The sequence below is a fragment of the Candoia aspera genome, chromosome 1 (genome assembly GCF_035149785.1).
Source record: "Candoia aspera isolate rCanAsp1 chromosome 1, rCanAsp1.hap2, whole genome shotgun sequence".
NCBI classification, from domain to species: domain Eukaryota; kingdom Metazoa; phylum Chordata; class Lepidosauria; order Squamata; family Boidae; genus Candoia; species Candoia aspera.
Window position 1 is genome coordinate 135,741,413 of NC_086153.1, and position 14,718 is coordinate 135,756,130.

Here is a 14,718-nt window from a genome sequence, read left to right on the forward strand (position 1 = left end):
ACACTCTCTTCTGGCAACTAAGAGACGGCTTTATACATGGACTTCACCAGATGGACAACACCGAAATCAGATTGACTACATCCTTTGCAGCCAAAGGTGGCGGACATCTGTACAGTCGGTAAAAACAAGACCTGCAGCTGACTGTAGTTCAGATCACAAACTTCTTCTTGCACAATTTAGGATCAGACTAAAGAGATTAGGGAAGACCCACAGATCAGCTCGATATGAGCTCACTAATATTCCTAAGGAATATGCAGTGGAGGTGAAGAATAGATTTAAGGGACTGGACTTAGTAGATAGGGTCCTGGAAGAACTCTGGACAGAGGTTCGCAGCATTGTTCAGGAGGCAGCAACAAAATACATCCCAAAGAAAGAGAAAACCAAGAAGGCAAAATGGCAGTCTGCTAAGACACTAGAAGGAGCCCAAGAAAGAAGGAAAGCAAAAGGCAATAGTGATAGGGGGAGATATGCCCAATTAAATGCAAAATTCCAGAGGTTAGCCAGAAGAGATAAGGAATTATTTTTAAACAAGCAATGCACGGAAGTGGAAGAAGACAATAGAATAGGAAGGACAAGAGACCTCTTCCAGAAAATTAGAAACATTGGAGGTAAATTCCAGGCAAAAATGGGTATGATCAAAAACAAAGATGGCAAGGACCTAACAGAAGAAGAAGAGATCAAGAAAAGGTGGCAAGAATATACAGAAGACCTGTATAGGAAGGATAACAATATCGGGGATAGCTTTGACGGTGTGGTCAGTGAGCTAGAGCCAGACATCCTGAAGAGTGAGGTTGAGTGGGCCTTAAGAATCATTGCTAATAACAAGGCAGCAGGAGACGACGGCATCCCAGCTGAACTGTTCAAAATCTTGCAAGATGATGCTGTCAAGGTAATGCATGCTATATGCCAGCAAATTTGGAAAACACAAGAATGGCCATCAGATGGGAAAAAATCAACTTATATCCCCATACCAAAAAAGGGAAACACTAAAGAATGTTCAAACTATCGAACAGTGGCACTCATTTCACATGCCAGTAAGGTAATGCTCCAGATCCTGCAAGGTAGACTTCAGCAGTTCATGGAGCGAGAATTGCCAGGTGTACAAGCTGGGTTTAGAAAAGGCAGAGGAACTAGAGACCAAATTGCCAATATCCGATGGATAATGGAAAAAGCCAGGGAGTTTCAGAAAAACATCTATTTCTGTTTTATTGATTATTCTAAAGCCTTTGACTGTGTGGACCATAACAAACTGTGGCAAGTTCTTAGTGGTATGGGGATACCAAGTCATCTTGTATGCCTCCTGAAGAATCTGTATAACGACCAAGTAGCAACAGTAAGAACAGACCACGGAACAACGGACTGGTTTAAGATTGGGAAAGGAGTACGGCAGGGCTGTATACTCTCACCCTACCTATTCAACTTGTATGCAGAACACATCATGCGACATGCTGGGCTTGAGGAATCCAAGGCTGGAGTTAAAATCTCTGGAAGAAACATTAACAATCTCAGATATGCAGATGATACCACTTTGATGGCTGAAAGTGAAGAGGAACTGAGGAGCCTTATGATGAAGGTGAAAGAAGAAAGTGCAAAAGCTGGCTTGCAGCTAAACCTCAAAAAAACCAAGATTATGGCAACCAGCTTGATTGATAACTGGTAAATAGAGGGAGAAAATGTAGAAGCAGTGAAAGACTTTGTATTCCTAGGTGCAAAGATTACTGCAGATGCTGACTGCAGTCAGGAAATCAGAAGACGCTTAATCCTTGGGAGAAGAGCAATGACAAATCTCGATAAAATAGTTAAGAGCAGAGACATCACACTGACAACAAAGGCCCGCATAGTTAAAGCAATGGTATTCCCCATAGTAACATATGGCTGCGAGAGCTGGACCATAAGGAAGGCTGAGTGAAGGAAGATCGATGCTTTGGAACTGTGGTGTTGGAGGAAAATTCTGAGAGTGCCTTGGACTGCAAGAAGATCCAACCAGTCCATCCTCCAGGAAATAAAGCCAGACTGCTCACTTGAGGGAATGATATTAAAGGCAAAACTGAAATACTTTGGCCACATAATGAGAAGACAGGACACCCTGGAGAAGATGCTGATGCTAGGGAGAGTGGAGGGCAAAAGGAAGAGGGGCCGACCAAGGGCAAGATGGATGGATGATATTCTAGAGGTGACAGACTCGTCCCTGGGGGAGCTGGGGGTGTTGACGACCAACAGGAAGCTCTGGCGTGGGCTGGTCCATGAAGTCACGAAGAGTCAGAAGCGACTAAACAAATAAACAACAACACACATAAGCAAATAAAATCAGTTTGAACTTATAAGAAAGATAATTTGATCTAAGTTTTATTATTTTTATTACTTTTATAATTATATTTTTATTAAGCATATCATTATATTTTTATTCAGAAAGAGAAGAAAAAAGGATAGACAAAAGAAAAGAGGAGAAAAATAAAACAAAGTTTAAAAAACGGAATTTACAAGCATCATAGAATTAAGTTAAAATTTTCAATATTTCAATAATTGGTTTTAAGTATCTTAATAAAACATATCATTCTGAAAATTATACATCACTTATAAAATCCAAGCAACATATAAATATCAACTGCAGTAGTCAGTACAATGTAAACAATAAAATAAGATTAAAAACTCAGTAAATTCTATCTAAGCTACTACAGATCTATTCTGATTTAAGAGATCCTATAGAGCAAGCATAGACTTTATGTTGAGAGAAACCCACAGTTTAAATGTGGTACAAGCTCATATATAAAATTAGAGTCCAAAAATGGTGTCGAAGTTGAGTTAAATTCTGTGTCAGATTTACTTTGGAGATAAGAAGTTATTCTGGACATTGAGGAATACTGTCAGCCATACAGGGTAGGCCAGACTAAGAACCAATGCCATATAGGTCAGGACTACTTTCACTAGAACAGAATCTTGCAAGTCTGAATGTGCTTCCTCCTCCCTCCCTTTATCTTTGTGTGAACTAGGGAGGGGCCTGTTTTCTCAAATTAGTGTCTTGGAATGGGCCCAAGCCCCGTTTATCTGACTGTTGCCTTGGTAGGAGCTCTTCCTCCTGTCCTTCAAGGCCATTCTCTGTATCTTCTACAAATACTCCCACAATTTAATTAGCCATTCTTCCACAGAAGCAATTGATTGCCCTTTCCAACAGGAAGTATAGGATATCTTTGAAGCAGTTACCAGATACAATGCTAGTATGGTATATTTTGTAAGAATATAACGTTTAGCATTTAGTTTAATATTTAGTTAAAAACAATAGCAGGTTGGAAAGGATATTCAACGTTTAGAATTTGTTTCATTCTTGTATAAATCATTTTCAAAATCGTTGACCTTCACAGCATTGCCACAAAACATGAACAACGATCTGGTCTGGTTATAATATTTCTAACAATTTTTAGAAAATAAGATGTCCATTTTAGCAATCAGTACTAGAACAATGCAGCAGTGGTAAAATATCACATGTCTGTTTTCTATAAATATAATATTCAGTGTAAATTTTTATTCCATTGGAATTCTCATTATTGTACATCAATTGCTATATTTGGATTCAGCATCCATTTAATCATGCAGTCTTCAACTTGTTCAGTTTCTGAGTCATATTTCACCAATGATTTGTACTGTATGTAAGGCCTAACAAATACTCCAAATTGTATGTTATAAGATTTTTAAGTTCAGTCAGTTTTCTAAGTGTTCCCCCTTGTTCTTGCATTTCTTTTAATACTCTTACTTATTGGAGGATATTAAAATCAGTTGGATTGTTCTGGCCCATTCTGAAGAAAAAGTCCCAAAAGATAATCAAATCTTGCAGTCTATACAGTTTGTTGTCTTTCCATTGAATGAATGTCCCTGTCCTTTCCTCTTCATAAAAATAAATATATAGGCAAGGGCAGGTGGGTGGGACCAATTATTTTCCTCTATATAACCCAAACTTTTAACACGCTGCTTATTATTGTATAATCTCTTATGAAGTATTTATTTCTGTTGATATCAGCCCAAAGATATTTCCATAGACTATCTGGAAGTCCTGTTCCATAAACAGATGTAGCCAAGCCATAAGGTGATACAGTCCAATCTGTGGTCCAAGTTAAACAGTTAGCTTAATAATACAGGTTGAAATTTGGAACTGTCCAACCACCGCATTTTTTTGAATCATGTAGTACCTTGAATTTAATCTGTGGTCTTTTATTGGACCATATATAATTTGTCACTTGTCTCTGCCAGTCATTCAATGCCTTGTTTTCAATTTTTATTGGATTCATTTGGAAGAGAAAATTAAGCATTGGTAAAATATTCATTTTTATAGCTGCAGTTCTTCCTAACCCAGACATTTTCAACTTTCTCCATCTTGAAATGCTCACCATTATATTTTTCCAAATCTTTGAACAATTATTTTTAAATACATCTTTATTATTTTTATGTCAAATAGATTCCTAGGTGTTTGATCTTTTCAGCAGTGATGTTGAACCCCATTCTTTTGTACAAAAATGGCTTTTTTTCCTCTGTTAAATTTCATTCAACATTTGAGTTTTGTCCTTATCAGCCTGATAACCTGACACTGAATTATGCGACTGTTATATTCCATTATCAATTCTAAAGAGTCCATTGGCTAAAGTACAACATCATCAGCATATAATTTCAATTTAATTCCCAAAATTTTGTCTTCTTGATGTACATTCTTTGCCAGTGGCATTAATGCCAAGAAGAAGAAAGAAGAAATGGAGCAGCCTTGGGTTTTCTCCTTGATTATGGTACAATTTTGTGTTTAAAAAAACATCTTGGCATCTTGTTCTTATAAATACTCTGTATCCATGTGAGAAAAATTAGAGCCACAATTCATCTTTCTCAGTATGATGAACATGAAAGACCATTCCAAGTTATCAAAAAGTTTCTCCACCTTGAGAAATACCATAGTTGCCTTCTTGGTTTTTAAAATTTATATTATTGATAACATTCAAGATATATCTGATGTTTTCTCTCAAGTATATTTTTGGAACAAATGTTGTGTTCAAATAATTTCCAATCATTTCTGGATAAGATTTTTTTTAAAATCAGATCTGGGTTTTCTTAAAAGATCGTTTCTTTGTTTAAACCCAGCTAGCCTGTATTTCTGCATATTATATTATCATACTGTAAAACACCATTATGTAAACTACAAGGGGTACTACACTTATGGATATTTTGCACTTACTTTGTTACTCATCCTCCCTGGCAATATTTATCACCATAAAACATAAAAAAGGGAGTGATCTTTTAGTGTATTAAAATCATCACTCTATTCAGGATCCAACAGAATCAAGAGTTAAAGACTGGATATCACTCTGTCTTTCTTTTTCCAATGGGCCTTTGTCAGTCTCTTTGTTAGAAAGTATTGATAATATAATAACAACTGAGACTCTAAAGTGGGCCACAGAATTAAAGAGAAGACTACTTGTCTCCTAAGATATGCAGCTGTATAAAATTCTGACTTCAAACAGATTGGATTATCACATGGCAGAAACAGGGATTTGTTAAACTAAGGCCAAGATTGCAGCTCAATTTATAATGCTGAATTAGTTTGCAATTTTGTTTGGCATTGATCAGAGTATTGTGAAATGGATTTGTGATTACTTGACATCAAGCTATAGGAGAATTAATAATCCAGACATGTCAAATTCAAATTCTGGAAACAAATATTACACCAAATAATAGTAAATTACTATTATTTTACTTTTTGCCTATGGGTAGTCCTCACTTAACAACTGCCCTGTTTAATGAATGTTTGAAGTTATGTCGGCACTGAAAAAGTAACTTTACAATCAGTCCTTGCCCTTACAATCATTGCAGCATCCTGCAGTCACATGATCGCCACTCGTGTGCTTCACGGCCAGCTTCCGACAAACAGAGTCAATGAGAAGCTGGCATTGAAAACAAGTTGATGTCTCGCTTAACAATCATGTTGCTTAACAATGGAGTTGCTGGTCCCGATTGTGGTAGTTAAGCAAGGACTACTGTACTTAAGGATTTATGTGGATGAGTTTAAAACATTGATTTTGTTTCCTTTTTCACTCCTCACAGTTATTTTAAAATTACACCTCAACTACATATTTTAGATCCTCAGAAGGAATAACACCTTGCAATGATCATATCTGAAATTATTAAAATGTCCAACAGTCCCATAACTTCATTGAAACAACTTTTCCAAACAATAAAATTTTCAGTTCTTTACAATTCAGCAAGACTAGACTTATTGTCTTTCCAGCATTCCAAAGCTCAGTGAGAGAAAATATGCTTTGTATTGCTTTTATAGAATTCTGTTTTTATTATCCCAGACATCTTTCTTAATATATCATACATAACCAAGCAGAATTGCACCTTTCTGAGGAATACCTGAAATATTATAGTGAACTGTACATTTTGAAGCTCAAGGTACAATACAAAATATAATACAAAAGCAATTCAGGCTACAACTGACATGATTCATTTCATCCATGTACTAAAAAATCTCCTGTATACAAAGAGAATGAATTATGGGAAAAGTTACATAGAACTCTTTTCTCTGATAGAATTATTCATGGATGGGGGTTTTGTATGTAGAAACAATCATCCAGTTAACACCTACAGCTTCTAGTTCAGAAAAGGTTTTGGGTAGCCATAACCTGTGCCCAGAAGAAGTGGTTGGTCTTGGCAATCCAGAGGGCCTGCATCGCCCCTGATGCCATTACAGTTGCTATAGTGGCCTCCAGAGCCTCATTCTTCCTCCTTCTGCAAGTTGTAGTCATCCGATGCAACCTGAAGACTCCACGTGAGTCAACCTGAAGACTCAGCAGGGAGGAGCAGCTGCTGTCTCTCTTTCTCCCTTAGCCTTTTCCCAATGCTATTGGCCCCCAAGCCTGAGCCAACCACCTGCCACCAGCTCATTATGTTGTAGCTGCCTCATGTTTTGGGCAGCCCAGCCACATGGCTGTTGGAACTGGTTGTTGCCTAATTTAGATGATACTCATGTCTGAATAGCCAGTTACGTCTGTAAATTTAGCAGTATTGTACACAGAATAAAAATAAAGTTGAAAGCAACTGTACATATCTAATTTCAAGGCCTACTGCTCTCATCATAATACAGAGCATCAGCTCAAGGATAACATTAGTTACAGAGATCACTACTGCATATGGATAAAATATAACATTTCCAAAAACCTAAATGAAACTAGTAGCTGATTAAAGCATATACTAAGGAGTCCCTTTGACATATACTTAAAGCTCAGATGTGCTTTAAGTTTTATTTTATGAGAAATGCACAGCTTTAATTAATGTTTACTGTACAAATTGTTAGCAGTATCATCATCATCAGCAGCAGCTTTCTTTTATAAAGATAATTAATGGATTATTCACTTTCCTTAAAATGACAAAAGATTCACATCCATGACTTCTATGCAGCTAGATGGTTCTATACCTATCAGGAGACTGGAATTTAATTTAATTTTATAACCTATCAAATGTTCAAAGTGTTTTCAGTACATGTTTGCTGCTGGGCTAAAGCTGTATTCTTTCCCAAAGCATCAGAAGCATTTCTTCCTTTAATTTCTTTTTGTCTGTTGTGTTGCCCTGTCCCAATAGACTGTAAGTGCCCTCTTTAGCTTGCTGACATCAGCAGAGGCTACAGTATGTGATCAATCGCAACTGATGGTTTCCTGAGATTGAAGCAGTCAGAACAGCTAAGGGTGCAGAGATGCTGTCAGTGAATGATAATTTAAACTGTCTGGTACCATGTTTCTAAACCATAATTTTCCATGAGAAAGAGTGTGGAATGATTATTTGCCCACTAAAATATACAGTGGAAATTTATAAATCCTGCATTTACTTTTTTATAAAAAACAGCAAGCCTAGGGGTATTTATATAGAAATACAGTAAGTAATTAAATAATGAGGAAAAAGTAAAGGGAACAAAAAATAGAAATAGTAGGAAAGAGAAAATGATGGAGACTGATAAAAAGCAATGGGAAGGAAGATACCGATGCAAGAATGCATATATACACATAAACATTAACACTTTACTTTTGAAAAACACTCAATATAAAAAAAATTTACTGATTAACATGAATCTGTCATCTTCACAATACACCATTTAGCATATATTATATAAAAGCATTTTTCAAACAAAAGAAAATAAAGATAAAAGGTAGATTGCTAACAGCAGAGGAAAATCTTCACATCTCTTAGAATCAATCACAGATCTTCACCAATACACTGTGTGTGTGTGTGTGTGTGTGTGTGTGGGAGAGAGAGAGAGAGAACTAAAACTGGCAGAACAGAACTTTGATTTAGCTTTCAGAAATATGGACTGTCCATTAAATATGAATATCTACTGAATCTGAATGTACATTATTTGCATCAATTTACATCAACTGCACGATTATACAATTGATGTTAATAGTGTCATTTGCAATTATACCTCAATTTAATGGACAAAGCCTTCATTTAACAGGCAGTAGCCCATTAAATGGAAGTAAGGTCTGAGCAAAAAAAGTGCCCATTGTATCCTAAGTCCACCAAATGAAAGTATATTACACTGAGCCTTTCTGAGGCTATTCTAGGTCACAACATAGCAGAAAACTGCACATGTACAGGTAAAGGTTTCTATGTATTAATATCTATCCCTAACATGAATGGAGTATTATGGCAAATATTACCTATATAGTATGGAGCCCCCAAGGTACAACAGAACATCTCCTATAAACATGGATCCTATAAACATTTCTCCAAGAGAGATGGAGATACATAGATACATACTGAATAGAAGGGTGGAGCCTGGTGGTTCTGTTGGCCCATTCATACAGTAAATTGAACTGGTAACACAATCTAAACGTTTATCTAAATGCTTCCATTAAAAAAGTCTTATTTCATGCTCACTGTATGCACAGGCAAATTTAATCTTGCAATGATGTTTTATCATCTATTAAAGGAAATAGGAAAGTAAACACAAGTCTTGGAAGAATTTTTTCTGCAGAAATTCAGCATGGTTGTATCCTACAAAACAGTCATGAGAGGAGAAGAGAGAAAAAAAATTATGCAGAAGGAAAGTCTGGATTAATCTAAGAAGAAATCATATAAATGTTTTAGCAATGATTCATCTGAGCCAGAGGCAATCTCTTATGAATCATCTAGTCTGTCCCTTGGAATCACTGTGAGACTTGATTTCTTCATTTCTAAACCAATGATTTTTTAGGTTTGAAAACAGAACATGGCTCCCATGGGAGCACCTGCCCTCTCAAACATTCTTTTTTTTAAAAAAAAATGTTACTGAAACAGGCCATTTCAGATCAAGAAACTAAATTTACATGGGGTTAAATTTACATGTGACAATCCAAGAATCCCTATAAAGAAGAATACTATAAAGTATTCTTCTCTAAGTGTCTAAGAATTTTATAATCTTATATCTGACTGGTAAAATTATAATGATATGGAATGTTAGGAGCAACATATCTCACATGGATATAGCATGAGAAGATCAGTCAAGGGCCACACCTATATGAACTTCTCCCTCTTTTGTAAATGTTCAAAATGTAAACAGCACAGAACAGATCCTTGTAATCTGGATATATGGTTTTAATGATTAGGAAAAAAAATGTATTATAGAAAAAATGTAAGTAATGCTGTAACCATAGAGTAAGAGCTGTTGTAAAAGAAAATCGAAAGTCACTTCTTTATGTTTTCTTTCTTTGTTTCTGCACTTTTGTCATTTTCTTCCCTCTCTTTATTTTAAATATTCTTGTTCTTGTTAGTTTTTATCTTGCTTCTTTAAAAGTGTGTGTGTATGTGTGTGTGTATACTCTGTGTGTGTGTGTGTATACACACACACACACACACACACACTATATATATATATATATATATATATATATGAAAAAAATGCAAAATTGGCTAAGATGCTGAAAATTACTAAAGAAATGTGGAAAGAAAAAGGCAACAGAGCCAGAAGAAAATTTGCCCAACTGAATGCTGAGTTCTAAAGAAGAGCAAGAAGAAATATGTAGCTATAGCTGAATAAGCAGTACCAATAAATTGAGAACTATCAAATGGGAGAGACAATTATTTAAGAAAATTAAAGAAATCAAGGGAACAGTTTAAGAAAGACAGGCATGATAAAAAGACAGAAAAGGCAATAATCAATCAGAAGAGACATAAACAGATGGTGCCGATATATAGAATATCTGCACAAAAAAGACCCTAAAATCAGTGATTCATACAAAGTTTTGTTCACTGAACTAAAGCCAGACTTTCTGGAAAGTGAAGTTAAATGGCCCCTAAGAAAAGATTGCTAACAACAAAGCTGCAGGAGTTGATGAAATACCAGCAGAAATAATGGAAATCTTACAAGATGATGAAGTTAAAGTGGTATATGTGGTTTCCAATTAGATATAGAAAAGCAGCAGTGGTCAAGGGACTGGCAAACATCAATTACTTTCTGAGACAGCTCTAACTAGTGAACACCTCACATACTATTTAGATAATGCTGAAGAAGTTGCAGCCCAGATTTCAAAAATACATGGAATGAGAACTGCCAATATACAAGCTGATTCAGAAGAGGCAGAGGCATCCATGATCATATTGCTAATATAAAGGAACAGGAAAATGGAGTTCCAGAAGTGTTTGCCTTTTTGGTTTTACAAAGGCTTTTGATTGTGCAGATCAGAACAAATTAAAAATGTGAGTGTTCCAGGCCATCTCATTTGCCCACTGAAGAATTTGTATGATGACCAAGAAGCAATTGTTAGAAGGAGTATACTGGGACTAAACTGTTCAAGATTGGCAGGATATGTGCCCTGTATATTGCCCCTTTAAGCACTGTAACTTATGTACAGAATATGTCATGAGAAATGCTAATACCCAATAAATGAAAAGTGAAATTAATATTGCCAGGAAAAACTTCAATGTCTCAAACATGCTGCTAATACTCCTTTGATGGCTAGAAGTGTAAAAAGTGAAACCAAAGTAAACTATTGCTGAGGGTGAAAGACAATGGTGCCAGACCTAGTCTGCTGCTCAATACTTTTATAAAAAAGCTAAGTTATGTCAACATAAGTGGGACGCGGTGGCGCTGTGGGTTAAACCGCTGAGCTGTCGATCGGAAGGTCGGCGGTTCGAAACCGCGCAGCGGGGTGAGCTCCCGTTGTTAATCCCAGCTCCTGCTCACCTAGCAGTTCGAAAACTCGCAAATGTGAGTAGATCAATAGGTACCGCTTCAGCGGGAAGGTAACGGCGTTCCGAGTCGTCATGCTGGCCACATGACCCGGAAGTGTCTATGACAACGCCGGCTCCAAGGCTTAGAAATGGAGATGAGCACCGCCCCCTAGAGTCGGATTCGACTGGACTTTACGTCAAGGGAAACCTTTACCTTTACCCTATGTCAACAGGAACGGCCAACACAAAGCAGAGATAAAGTGCTCACAGACTTTATCTTCCTAGGCTCAAACATTGGCAGGAATGGGAACTGTAGCCATGAAACAATGAGGCAACTACTACTTCAGAGAAAGGCTATGACAAAGCTAGGCAAAATATTAAAATGCAGAAACATCGTGCTGACAACAGAAGGAGATATTGCCAAGGCCACAATTTTTGCAGTTGTATCATATGACAATGAAAGCTGGGGCTTATCACAAGGTTTTTTGACAAACACATTTCTTAAATACTGAAAAATGTTCACGTTGCAAACGATCAATGACTTTAGTAACTGAAAGCATTTTAATTTGATCTAGCTGTTTTAAACTAATGAATTTCAAAAATGTATACTTCATTTTCTAAATAAGGGGAAATCAGTCAGAAAAATGTCCCATAAAGAATGCTTCCATAAAAAAATATTAAATGTATTCTTTTACTATTGCATTTATATTCAACCTTTTCTCCCAAGAATTTAAGGTATACACTGAAACCACTGGGTAAAGTATGATATAATTCAGCCCTCCATCAAACAACTGAGTGGTGGAAACAACTCCAATAAAGTAAAAAATACAAATTCACATATGGTGTTACATTTATTTGAGTGAAAACAACAAAACAGTCTTTATAACAGTGAACATCATTATTCCTTGTTGCAGGGGTAGATTAGATACTATTAGTAATGACAAATTTCAAGAACACATTGCTAGGTAGCATTTGAGATAATCAGATGCATCCTATATCCTGTTATTAATATATACAGGAGCAGATGAGATAATTGAAGATGTATCTTTCTTCCCTCCTTTATAAGATCACAGATCAGGTATTACATAGCCTATCTTGCTGCAAAATAATGTAGCGTTGCTTTCAGAAAATTTGTTCCAAAGTAGCACTACAAATAAGGAGTACCTAATAAAAACAAATTTCTAAGTACAATTATATACATCTTCATCCATTTGTATTCTTAGATTTTCGAGTGTCATAAAACCACATAAATTAATCTCTGCTTTCAGTTTGAGAGAGCTAATAGGAAACTACTGCTGACTATAGAAAGAAATACAACGAATTTTCTGTGCGTATGTACATGCACACATGGGTGTACACATTCATATCTTAAAGAAATCCATAAACCTGCATATATATTTGCTTGATATTTTCTCACAGTTCTCATTTTGTATTTAGAAAATGCTATGGTAAGTTAACACTATTTGGGAATTGGTGCTTCTTTATGCTGTTTATATAATTGCATTAGCAAAAGTAGTATATGTACATTCTGTATTTCAGTAAGACTTTAATCTTTATAGTGTGAACTGTCTTTTTAAGAATGCAGCATTCTAGAAGCTATGGAACAGCTATCAGGTAAAGTCACAGTGGGCACCAAGAGTAGCAAAAGGAAAAAGCACAAAAAGATTATTGATTTTTGTCAATCTCTCAATAGTATATTGTTCAATTGTACCTGAAATTGTTTAGTGAAATAATTGTTCTTTGGTCCAGTCTCTGTTTTCCAAGCCTATCACCGTGTTGGATTCACCAGTTTTCCTCCAAATTCATTTTCTGAAAGTAAAAAAGAAATAAATAATACATTCATGAATAAATAATAGAATAAATCTGCCTCATTTTTTTCTCTTTTTCTTATTATGAATTAGCATACAACCAAATACTGAGCTGAATATAATAATCAGAACAAAATGGCTGACATTCTTGTGTCAATGCTTGTAATAGCAAAAGATTTCATGCAGGGCTATAAAAACGAAGATCCATGGTATAGCTAGAATCTACAGAGATGCTCATATATTTTTTTTAACAGTGCTGTCATCAAATGTGGAGTCTAGAACAGCTGTGCCATGAATGAAAAAACTCTTATATTCAGTTCACTGTGATTTACATTTGTAAATCTACTGCAGTATACTTATATATTTCTTCCAATATTCAAAGTTTTCTCCCTAGTGTTCATGTTATGCCAGCTATTTTTTGTAGTCTTTTGCAGTTTTACAAGGGAATCATCCGTAGCAAGAATGAAATGATTATTTTGCTCTTATAAAATATAATGTATGTTCCTAGCCAGTAAAGGGACATTAGTTTATATTCAAATTGACAAACAACATGGAAACCATTTAGTGGATCATATTGTTTCAAAAAGCCTAGTCTGGGTTCAGAGGATGATATTTAGAAATTTACATGAGGTTGGGGAAAAAACTGAATTAGAATTCATGCAGAAGTAGTACTATATGTATACTGCAGAAAATCAAAGAGAATATTTGTAGCTCAGGGTTGAACTGTGGAGTCCTTGGTGCTCTCTGAGCTTGTTTTCTTGCAGACGTTTCAATGCCAGGCTAGGCAACATCTTCAGTGAGAAGAGCGAGTGGGCCTTGCTCTCTGTTTATATACTGTGGTGTGATCAGCTTGTGTTGGTGGAGGTGTTGTTCTCTCCTTGGGAGTTCCTTGATTGGGCTGTTTGCTGCTTGGCTGATTGACTGAGGTGTATAAACAGAGAGCAAGTCCCACTCCCTTTTCACACTGAAAATGTTGCCTAGTCTGGCATTGAAACGTCTGGAAGAAAACAACAAGGCTCAGAGAGCACCATGGACTCCACCGCAGAAAATGATTGTTATTTTAGGACAAGGAAAACAAAATTTGATTGAAGCATATTTACATACTTTAGTAGTTATCCATTTGCACCCCCGCCTCCAAAGTCACATAGGAAAAATGAATTTCCATGTACCTTAAGAGAATTTAAGATATCTTGAGGGCTTTGAGAGACCTGAAGTGCTCATAGGAACCACCGCTCCCCAAAACTCTGATTGCAATGATTAATGATAACAAAGTTGCAAAACTTTTTCAGTTTCATATTTGTAGATGTATTTGTCTTGTACAAATAAATAACATGTCATTTTTTATATTTTGATTTTTTTATATACAATAATTTGTGCAATTATTACTCACAGTGATAATATTGGATTTAAAATGAAATCTGGTAAAACACATCCTAATTAGGACTTCCTTTCAAATGTTTGTAATATGATCAAAGAACTGTGCAATGGGACAAAGAAGAAATGAAAAGATATCAAATCCTACGACAATATTTAAAGAGCTAAAGATTAAGACTGTTGGAAGTAAAAGGAGGAATATAAAGTTGGTTTATTTGATCAAGGTTAAAACAAGGTATGTTGTTACTTCTGGCAACCATTTATGGACTTTCTGCTGACACCAGGACTGAAAAGATGATGCTTTATGGATTTGTCTATAGATAAGGGATGAGATGTGGGATGAAGAGATAATTGTTTGTAA

The 14,718-nt window shown here is 35.8% G+C and overlaps 1 protein-coding gene across 1 annotated transcript in view; it reads right to left on the reverse strand.

Moving 5' to 3' along the window:
* The window catches only part of MYT1L (myelin transcription factor 1 like), a 327,281-nt gene that overhangs the window by 192,490 nt on the left and 120,073 nt on the right, over positions 1–14,718 (reverse strand). The window contains exon 2 of the mRNA XM_063314010.1: positions 12,887–12,984. The gene's annotated coding sequence lies outside the window, so the exon portion shown is untranslated. The remainder of the gene's footprint in view (positions 1–12,886; positions 12,985–14,718) is intronic.